Raw genomic sequence first — 12361 nt, 5'->3', positions numbered from 1 at the left:
CGGTTTGATTTTCAATAGTAAGCAAACTAGTATAGGTTACAGGTATGTAAGGCTTTAACCCTTAACCCAACTACTCAACATGTTAGGTTTTTTTTCAGACTGGTGCAGTTCATTTTCTGTGATAAGAAATCCTAACAAACCCATTGTGATTTCTAAAACTCAGAATATGAGAAGCCCTCTAAGACAATGGAAAATTTCAATATACATACTGAGGGTTTAAAATTGGGCTAAAATGCACATTTGTGGTTCAAAATTCAATAAAATGATAAAATGTTTCTAAAAATTTATACAGTTTATCAACAGCCTTCAACCTTGTATTAAATTTGCATGTTATCAAAAGACACGAATTTAGGTACATAATTTCAGCATCATGTAACATCATACGTAAATATAATTAGTGCCTTTCAAAATAATAGAAATGCTCCCTGTGCAAATGCGTGTCCACAAAAACGTAAATAATATTTTAACATTTTAACATGCAGTACACTAAATGTGGACTGACAGCTACTGTGTATGGTGCAATGGCATGACTGTGTTGCCTAAATATTGTCTTTACTTGTCTATTTTATTGGTTGGTTTGTTGTTTGTTTATATATTTTATTTCTTCCCGTGGAAATGATTTTCCAGGGAAAAATTCAGTGAACATTTTCACTACTTTGTAACCAGTTTACCATCTATCACAGGATTCCTTGTTTTTATTTAAAATTTGTCTTCAAAATTAGAAAAAATAATTACAGGATTCTTTGCACGGAAACACAAACAATTAATTTGAATACACAGAGACAACAAGATTCCATTGTAAAATCGGGGAGTGGTAACTATTATGCAATACATGCACACAACTATGGGGCAAAATAACTGGCTTTGTATTATTTGAACTGCCAGTGTGTTTAGAATGAAGAGTTGAAGACAAAAATACATTTACTAACCATTTTATAGATTAACGTTGGTGTTTGTACCAACTAGCATTAGTTTGATTAACGAACGTACAACATATACGCTTTTGATAACCCTCTCTGGTTTATCAAGTCACGAACTCGTACCATATACTAGTTAATCTGTTCGCCAAGTTTGATCACGTACTTTGACAAGCACGCTACAAAATCGGCCATGAAATGGGAAGAAACCACTAAGTATTGTGAAAAAAGTGTCATGCCTGGCTTATTTCAGTTAAAAAATGCTAAACACGTAGGTAACTCTCGCAAGGTCAGCAGTTCGGAACAAGTACAATTGAGTGAACAAACCGGGTTTTGGTCAGCAAATCGCGTCATTTTTCCGTAAAATATTCTCAAAAAACCTGTCAAAATGTATTTCCATCACTCTGAAGGAAAAAGTTGGCGGCGAAGCTACTGACCTTAACAAATAAATATACGTGCAACCTGCTGTCTCTTTACAGAAAGTTCGCATAAATTACTAGAAATTCCGATTGTTAGGCTGCATGATGTCATTATTCTAGTCCTTATATGGTACTATACTGGGGTTCAAAGGATCACGGAAGGCCTTGCTGAGTTCGGCAATGTATAGCTGAGTTAGGCATATCGCCGAGAACCTAACCACTGTCGATTTTTATACCGTCGTGCATGGCGCTGACAGCGAAAATACCGTGTCAGTTTAGTAAACCGACGCGGTGCTTTACTATAAGTGTAAAGTGCCATGTCACCGTTGTACGGAAACAAAATCTTTCTGTGACAATGACGAGTCCACAGAAAGCAATACTATAACATGTCGTATACATATCTAGCATGGTAAGCAATGAATGACGACATGAATTTTATGTTTATCGTGTCTGTGTCTGTTTCCGGGAAGGGGTTGTCAGTCTTAGAGGTTTATAAAAGCTGCGATCTAAGACTGTTTAATAAGTAAAAACTTTCTGTTAAAAATCTAACCCCTTAACCTTGGTTATCTTTGATGTCATTGTGATGATCGAGTAAATACACAGACAACACATAAATAACGCTGATGACTTTTAATATAACATGACTGAACTGCAACTGTCTCTCCATCGACTGTTCGTTGGAGTTTGAAGTCGGTTTTGGTTTGAGGAGGATTTGCTTCACAGGTATGTCATCTCTGTGTCTACGGCTATCTGTGCTGGACTGTATGATAGCCCAACTATGGGTGTATTCCTAGATTTGGGTCGGTAGAATCTTCCAGACATTTGCGAAGCATCGTCTTCACAATGCCAACGTACTTCTCAGCTTCACCATTATTCTTTTGGGTATCTGGGACTGGTCGGAATCTCCACCGAATCCTCTGAATTAAGCTGCTCCAAATTGGATAATGTTGTCAGCTAAAATGGTTTCTGGAATTCCATGGCAAGTAAAGATGAACTCCATTGCTTTCACTACTGAACTAGCTGTTTTTTCTTTAGAGCTTAGCAATTTCAGAATACTAGGAAAAGTAATCAACGAGGATGACATAGTCCTTTCCAGCAAATGTGAAGATGTCTGCACCTAGTTTCTGCCATGGTCCATCAGGGACACCATGCTGTTGAATGTGTTCTCTTCTTTTTCTGCGCTGAAATTTCTGCCATACTTTGCAACTGGATATGGTGCCTTCAATATCCTTGTTTATTCTTGGCCAGTACATAATCTCTCTAGCCAAACTTTTGATATCTTCATTCCTTGGAGTCCTGCATGCAGTCTCTAAAATACAAATTTACATTGTCCTTCTGGAATGATCAATGGGTCTGGTCAGTGGCAGTGCTTTAAGTACAGTCTCTGCTACTCAACTAAGTATCTGTCCGAGTATACAATGTCTGTCTTTGTTTTTGCATTTGATGCAGTGATTACCATAATGAGGTCTGCAAACGTTGCATAACATCTCCTTACAACGTTTTCTAGTCACTTAAAATGTGACCGGTCAAGGTACCATTGTCTTACACAACTTCATAAAAGTCAAAAAATATGCAATAAGTCATGCATACTGCCTTATTCATGTGTCCAGTATTGTCAGATAAATATCGATAAACTTCGAGTCATTGGCAGTCATTGTCAATGCTTGATTTCTTATTTTCTTTGCAAAACTTAAAATCTATAACGCAAGTCATTTGCATATAACAAGTCAGTCTGTCTTCAGAGGTCAATAGCAGGTCAAGTTGATCTGTTATGAAAATACTGAACATCTTCTAGTGGGTTTACTGGGTATCAAACATTGAGTTTATATCTCAATAATTGAAGCAGCATAATTTGCAATCTGGGAGAGACTTTGTGTAGGTCTTTCTTCAACAGGTCTATGATCGGAGTGTACTGTGACTTCAAGCCATAAATATAGTGATGAAACTTTGTTGCGGCAAAAACAATTGTGAGCAGCTCCTTTCCAAAGCGCTGCTCTGTTTCAGTGAGTGGCCAAGACGTTTATGAAACTGGTCGGAAATCTTGAAGAAGGCAGGCTCCCACACCACTCTGGCTTGCATCTGCTTGGATTGTGAGGGGCTTGTATTCATCATAAAATTTCAGCACTATGGGAACTGAGGATTTCCTTTATCCTTCCTATTGCTTTCTCGTGTTGTTTTCCCCATAACCATGGTACTCCGTCCTTTACAAGCTGTCGTAGTGGCTCTGTCAGCTGACCTTTGGGATGAAGGGTGACAGTTCGTTGATCATACCCAGGAATCGCTGCAGCTCTTGTTTCTTTTGTGGCTCAGGCATATCTTCTACGGCTCTGATCTTACGTTGATCAGCTTGTATTCCACTTGCAGATAGATATCTTCATGCCATGGTACACAACTTCATTCTTCTTGAACTGTATCTTTCTAGAGTTGAACTTCATGCCATACTCCTGAGCTCGTTCCAGTACTTTGATGAATGCAACATCGTGTTCTCTCTCCATTTCTGTTGCTATAAGCATGTCATCAGCAATTATGTGGACATTTTCGATGTCACCGAATACCTGGAAGCCCTTTTCTGCAAGACTTCAGTCGCACTTGTTACGTTAGAAAAAAACGGTGAAGTCAGCGATTTTCTGATAGACTAAAGATTCTCTAAGATTTCTGAATTCTATAGTTTGACGGATTTTAATTTAGAGTATTTGCACTCAAGTCAGTTTCACTATCGCTTCCTTGGTAATGGTCTGAACTGACTGCACTAACAGGTTGTGTTACAGTAGGACTATTCCTATTTCAATATTGCTTAAGTATATTTATGTGGCATAACTGTTTTTGTTTTCGCTTGTCAGGAGTTATTAAGAGGTTATTTATATAGCTTAATTTTTTATCAATGAGATAAGGACCAAAGTAACGAGCATGGAGTGCTTTGCCAGGAACCAGAGGAAGAACAAGAGCTTTTTGACCTGGTTCTAGCTTCCGTTTTGAGGTGTTTTATCGTATTTTACCTTCACTGACTGTAAAGATGAATCAAGGTTTTCTCTGGTCAATTCACATGCTTTAGAAAGTTTTGTACAAAATTCTGATACATATTACAAAAGATTCAGACAGTCATCGTCGTCTGATAGAAATTTCTCTTTGAAAAGCTTGATTGGGCCACGGACTGTAAGTCAAAATACAAGTTCAAACAGGCTAAAACCAAGACACTCTTTAATTGACTCTATAACAGGAAAGAGAAGAAAATAAATGTCTTCAACCTAGTGCTTCTGAGTGTCAAAACGGAAGGTCCTAATCGTATTTTTCAAGGTTTGATGAAATCGCACGAGGGCACCCTTGCAATCTCCATAAAGTTAATCTCCATAGATGTAATATCAACCATAAAAAATAAAAAAACGGCAAACATAAATTTTGATAAATGGTAACCATATGTGTAATAAATAAATCACCCATAAATGTAATACTTGTCACCCATAAATGGAATAAATCTATTTTGTCATCGCAATTGAAAAATTAGCACCTAAATATTTATCTAAGATGATAAAAGGAAGAAACACCATCCATTGTTCATATCGTAATTGTTTTCTTTTAGTGTGTTTTGTGCATTTTGAAAGTTTATTTTACGTTTTGCTTTGTTGTGTATAGAACTGATTAGCCTTGGCGAGACACGACTGTAATCTGCGTGTCAATGCAGTCTCTAATCCAGAGTTGAGAGACTTTATAACACTACGATCCTTCAACGCTCTTTTTCGAAAATTGACATTTTTTTATCAGTCGCCTCAAATTCATCTTCAGTTGATAAATTGTATGGAATAATTATGGATTGTCTGTATTCCTATTGTTACGTGAGAATTAAAGTGAACTCAGCGATTTCTTTAAAATAAAATTAATTACGAAATATTAAAACTAATCACTAAGTAAAAGAATAGAGTACCATGCCTTTTAACTTCTGCAGAAAAACAAGAGGGTTGTGATCAATATAAATCACTATTGGCTCATTTGCAGAAGTGACATACACTTCAAAATGCCGTAAAGCTAATATCAAAGATAAACACTCTTTTCCAATTGCAGAGTTACCTTAGTTTTACTGTGATTTATTAAATTTGTGTGAGAAGTAGCAAACAGGATGATCTATCCCATGACTATCCCCTTGCAATAAAACAGCACCAGCATCCGCATCACTAGCATCTACAGCTAATTTGAACGGCAAACTGAAATCTTGTGCAGACAAGACTGGAGCACTTTGAAGTATGGCTTTAAGTGTATTGAATGCCTGTTGGCATTGTTCTGACCAAACAAACTTTACTTTCTCTTTAAGTAAGTTAGCCAAAGGCTAAGTAATGGTGGATAAATTTGGACAGCATTTCCTGTAGTAGCCAGCCATACTGAGAACGCACATCAGTTGTCTTTTGCAATTTGGTATTGGAAAGCTTGAAATGGCACTGATTTTGGCATCAACAGGTTTTAACTTCAACCTACCTCTATGAGATGCGATCAAATACTTGGCAGACAGTCTGAGCATGTGGCCTTTGTGACCTAATCCTAGTAAATAATCAACAAATAAATGAACTTGTGAGCTTTAAGTCGTTTATATTAAAAATCAACATAAATACAACAACTAATCCCCCCACCGCGTTTTTGAATGACACAAATGATTTTCTTTAATTTAGATCTGCCACTACAATAGTACCCCTCTGGTTTTTTAACCCAAAGATATTTTTCTCTATCTAGCACAGTACCCCCTCCAGTTTTTTTATCCCTAGTGATTTTTTTTCTTGGATGACCCCCCCTCCCCTTCGTTTATTTAACCCCAACGATTTTTTCTGGATCCTCACAAATATTTAAAATAATTTTGAAACAATCAACGCGCCGTAGTAGAGGGACACCACATATAAAGAGCATTATATTTTATATTTATATCGCTATTGAACAGACTGGTTCCACGTCGATTATTGAATTTGGTCCACATCTTTCGCAAGGACTCATTTTGTAAAATTGACTATTAATCTCAATTGCGTCGGCTTTTTCATAGCAAACATTAGACCAGGCGTAAAATGATTCAAATAAATCTCGGTGAAGTTTATACATGACAAACCTGTAATTAAATGTATTGTGTTGTTGGAGGTGCATGATCAATTTGTAATCACAGACGTATTCTAGACAATCATCCCAGAGCCATGGTTTTTACAACAACTAATATTTCTTGTTTTCTTAAATATTACAGGGACAATTTATGTGTTCGAAGGTGGTAAAGACTTCTATACGTAGGTATAACGTAATTTATGAGATTTCTTAACTGACGGGTTTCGTTTTAACCGTGAGTTAGAGTTAGAGCAAATAGGCCGTAGTTCGCCATAGTATGTCAACAAATCGATGACTCGAAAAAGAGCACAAGGGAATACAAATGACTGTAACAAAATTAATAGTCAATGTTATCAAATACTAATGCGCAAACTAGCAAACTGACTATGTTAGACCTATGTAATCCTTTTAATTAATATTCTCAACAATACTATATGGATACGGGTATTTGATTACATGTACTTTTCCCTTGGGGGTTTCATTGTATCAAACGTTTTTTGTGATTCATACATACAATATTCCTAGACAAGTTGTACATTAACGAAAGACTTCACATTTGTGCATTGCTTATTGGGGGCGCTGAATCGTAAAACGGCGATTCTAATGACATGAATGAGTATCTTTCTTACTACATGTCGACCATGTCTTGTCCATTTCGGCCAAATTTTGCATAGTACCGGACAGGTAAATCAATATGCGTAATTTGTCGAAGTCAATAGATTTCCTATGATGATTATTGATTGCGCAATGTATTGGTTAAACGTATTCCTTCAAATTAGAAATGGCCGAATGATTTTTCCCTCTCCTTACTGACAATGTCACAATTTCTGTAGAATGTTTCATTCAAACGCAATTTCACTCATAGAAGCATTAGTTGCCATAGGGAATGCAAATTAAGAAGACAACGGTTACGATATTTGAATGGATAGCTAATGCAGATGGATCAGAATCTACACGTCGCTGTGACCGGTTCATTTTTGTTGATTTAGAAATGTGTATGTGGTCAAAACAAGTGGAGGAAAACTGATGACTTTGTGCGCACAGACGTTTGACTCCCTAAATGAAATACTCTTTGGTCTTGTATAGATTATTAGCTTGTCTCAAATTTTTATATACATGGATTAGATACGAGATTTTCAATCAGAAGTAAGCAACGGTAAATCGTCAGGTGGCAACTGTCCTCGGAATGGAAGAGTAGAAAATGTTCTTTCTCATAATTTAATGAAGTAAATGCATTGAAGATAAACGCGACGAAAGCACAGTCCTATTGGGGTATCATATTGAAAGCTGCCCTAATATCAGCCATGTTTTACCAGCTTTTACAATCGTAGGAAAATCATTTCCGACCTCCTAGGAAACAAGTCTTGTATCATAATATCTTAGCAAACCAAAACGTAGATAAGGTACATTTTGCGGTCAAAGCTCAAGGAGGCTTCATCTCATGGCATCCGTTCTTGGGTATGAAGATAATGATTTCTTATGTTATTACATTTAAGGAGAGATGGCCATCAGTCTGTAATTACAGCATGCAGGTATATGGAACAGAAAAGTTTGGTAGTACTTACAGATATCTTTAGCTACATCGAAAAAACGGTAAGGAGGAAAACGCTACCTCGTATAATTGATCAGATGAAATTGCAAAGAATTTGTTTTTACAGTTATCGCTTGCCTTTCGAAACATTTCATTTAACCTGAGTAATATCAACTTGGTCTTCTTTGCCTTTCATTGCTCGTGTCTCACATGCGTTCGTGGAAGAGCCGGGGTACTGCATGCATGCCACATACAAATGGTTAAGCGATATCGAGATTTCCAAAATTCGGACATCAGGACAAATTTCCAGCGTTTCCATAATCTCAATTATATCTTGTATTTGCCTATTTGGGGTAAAAGCAAGAAATTAGGGTTTACCATGACAAAGTTAAAGTTAAAGCGGTACCTGTGCCCCATGTCATGCACAAATTTGTCGAACAAAATCCCTGAATGGATTGTTCATTTATTCCTTGAAAACATGATTTCAACGTCACGGTGTACAATTTTTCTGATGACCCCCGTATACTATCCTTCTTTGAAAATGGGCGTTAAAAGTTCCTGCAATTGAAGTGAAAACGTGTTTGCTCAACTTCGAACAGATCAAAATTGATGAAGTTGTTTCTGCATAACTTTAAAGAGGTGAATATTTCATCACTTACGAATGGGTGTACGCGTATTTTTAACAAGTAAGCTGTAACCATCAAGAAATGAACAAAGCTCAACAACGTAGACCCTGTACTATTTTCTATTAAAGAAATGGGCAAATTAATGACACAGTGACCTGATCAGTAAACAGTAAACAGTTTCTAATAAACCTTGCCCTTGATCCATACGAGAACCGTGTTACTGTGTGTACAGATAAGTATTCTTGTTCAATGTATCCTTTCCCTGTCTTGACCAAAGCAATCAATAAATAGATTATTCAACGTTGAGAGCAAAACAGGAAAATGTCGCATATAATACGGGTGTTGCCATTAACACTACGACATATCAGGAAAAAAAATCCAATTACTTTCCCGTCATTACATAATGGCACGACACGTATACCCTATCATACAGAAGATAGACGTATCCAATCATGCCACTCTTAATTTTGAATACTATGTCAATGATTGAAATTCACTGCGAGATCACATGACTGGTCATATTATTGGTTAACACCGCTTATCTTATGATTGCGTCATATATATTCGAAATTACGCCGTAAAGTATGTTGTTAACATCGTCTACCCTGACATGTTGTCGATGCTAATAAAACAAAGTAAACATGACAGCGGAATGAAATTTACCATGCATTGCGTTTAATTTCTCATACATGGAAAAACCAGACGTGCTAAAATTTGTAAATGAGGAGTATTGTGCGCGTCGGAACGCTTGATTGAATATACCTAACTTTTCCACGTGCATGATCAATGCCACGGTTTCTACAATGTTAAAAAAATCCGGAAATTTGTTTGCGTTTAAAATACATGAGTAAAAATGTACACTTCTGAAATAGTTCACATAATTTTACACAAATTTGTATTTTTGTATAATATATCGGGTGTTCTAGATACCCCTCGCTCATGAAAGGCCTTAATTATGAAACGTGAAATACCTTCTTTAAAGTTTCTGACTAATAATGTTGACAATTAGTTGTACCATTTATGACATTAAAAGCCAAGTACTTCTGGGAACACGGTTGGAACTAATTTGGGATAATTAGATAGTAAAGAAAGGTCGTTTTAACCTGCAAATGTAAGCTCATCTGCTTTTCTTTTTACGTTACACAATTGTTTTTATGAGAAATTTGTAATATTACAACATTGAGCTGTATGGCATCTAACACTTTTAAGAAATTTGAAAAATATGTTAATCCAATTATCCCAAATTAGTTCCAATCGTGTTCGGGATTATTATAAGCAATAAGAGAAATGTATCTTGCAATTTGAAGTCGTACGTACGCGTGACGTTTGTTTTAAATTTACCAAGGTGAAACAAGAACCCCACCCTGCCTTTTAAATTAATAAAAACTGTTATAGCGCATGTGAACATACCCACAAAATCATATAATTATGTGTTGCAGAAACTCTTCCATACTCCAGACACTTTTGGAGAAAATTAAGTAAATTGTCGCTATTTCCTAGAAGCTTAAAACAACGAACTGAAACGTCATATTTTGATGTCTAACATGGATGCGTTGTTTAGATCGCCAAAACTGTTGGGATCATGCCTAGAGGTGTATCTGCGGTTTTCCTTTCACAAATAAGATATTAAGCACCTTGGAAACTGTTAAATTTTCAAGGCAAATTAGGTCTGATATCACGAAAATGTAAACTGCGTCGACTGAACTTACCTCAATTCGTACACATATATCGAAGACTTCATCAAAGTACACGCAAATAACAATTGTTATGTTTTGCCTTGATTAGATGAATATTCTAGAGTGTTTTTCTGATCAGTTGCTACCTACGTTTAGGGGTTGTTGACTTGGTAATGACACCCGGGGTGACAAAGGCAAAGTGTCAGTTTCCGCTATGTTTACATCCGGGCGTCAATAAGCAATCGGCAATTGCTACCCCGCAGTGTCAACAGTGAGTTGATGATGGACAGCCCCTGGTGTCCATATTGCCTCTCAAAGTGTTCCTACCTATCGTTCAAGTGTTTGTATCATCGGTGATAAGTTTACGGTACGATAGATTCAATGTCAAGCTAATCATTTGAGGTATACATGAAAAAGTTCCAAGTCACTGTACGTGCTTTACATTGAAACTACCATGGGACAAGGACAATTACATGTATGTATCACACTCTCAAAATCATCTTGTGTGAAACGGTGGGCAATATTTCTTTATTTATTAATGGATTAACGTCATGTTCGCGATTGTGATTGAAACTCCCATGTGTGTCTCATTGTTTCATGGGTGGAGAAACATGTCCCTATCAATGTCATAATACACGCTCTAAGGTCAGGCTTCACACCAAGTGAAAATTTGTTTTACAACTGACTGTAAAGGCCTTGGGGGGTTATCAATCTTAGTGAAGCCTCACGAGATAATCAATGTACTGGAGATTAATTGTTAGTTGCCAACTATTTACCAGGTTTATCATCGTAATAATAATTACTATTGTTTTAGACTATTTATTCTCGATAGACTGTTGAACCAAAGGCTGTTGTAACACAGTGCCAAGATCCATTAAAATAGACAATGTATGAAGTAAACGTTTTGTCTGGATAATAGATGTGTGTACAGATTAACGGAGAGACGTTTTCATGTCCTCAACTCCGAAGAAGATTCTGCATTTTTCTGGGAAACAGTGTCCTCTAGATTGAGAGCTACACAATTAATCCGTTCATCGCTTTTTCAGTTACTGACTCACACATGTTCTTTCATTCATTCATTCATTCATTCATTCATTCATTCATTCATTCATTCATTCATTCATTCATTCATTCTTCCATCCATCCGTCCATCCGTCTATCCATTCATCCATTCATTCATTCATTCATTCATTCATTCATTCATTCATTCATTCATTCATTCTCACCTTGGCACATGAGTGCCACAAAGAATTGATAATGCAGTGTCTTAACTTTTAAAGCGGGTCTTAAACCGTAGTGTCCCTATCTTCATCTGAAAAAAATCGATGTCAATGGCATTCTTTGAACTGTTCAACGTATTTTTGTCCGTTTTGCTTTTGTATCGTACATCTCACTCTTATGAGCATTGGGTATACCAACCACGCTGAAGATTCTTCCAGTTTCCCATATGAGGAATATGGATCGTTCATTGTGGCAAATGTTGCATAAAAAATTTATTAAATACACCTTAGTAACCTATCAGCCGAAAAATAAAACCTTCGATCCAAATAGCAATTAGTAACGCTTCCTGATTCGATAGGCAGGGTTTAGAGTGCGTGGGTACCGTACGCGCTGTTCACATTGCTTCAAGATATTTACGAAGCAGTCAACTCCATATTATGATTAGGAAAAATAAAAGACGTGACCATGTCTTTTACGAAAATGAAGACAGCAAGACAAGTACTGACATAGCTTTATTGGGATCTCTTGAGAATTATCGAGTTGATACATTTGTGTGATCTGGAAACTTAAATCATATTATTTGCGCAATCAGTCTTTCGTATATAAAAGTAAATTGCATGTACGATCAAGGTAATCTATGCCTAGTGCTACGATCCCAGTTGATCAATTGCGTTGTTAAACCTACGTTTCTGCGAGCAGACAGAAATAATTTATGTCTCAGTACGTATGAAAGCGCAAAAGGGTATAATGTGAAGTAATAACATTGTTTAATTTTACAACGATTTTTAATAAACTTGAGGGAGCGTGGCAAAAATGTCATGCGTTGTTTATTGTACATTTGCCCCTTCTTTATAAATATTTCAGAACCTTTTTTGATGTTTTATTGATATCTTTCTGTCCGTCT

This window comes from Ptychodera flava, chromosome 22 (assembly GCF_041260155.1).
Source record: "Ptychodera flava strain L36383 chromosome 22, AS_Pfla_20210202, whole genome shotgun sequence".
Classification (NCBI taxonomy): Eukaryota; Metazoa; Hemichordata; class Enteropneusta; family Ptychoderidae; genus Ptychodera; species Ptychodera flava.
The sequence above is the reverse complement of the archived record's forward strand: the minus strand, read 5'-3'. Positions refer to the sequence as shown.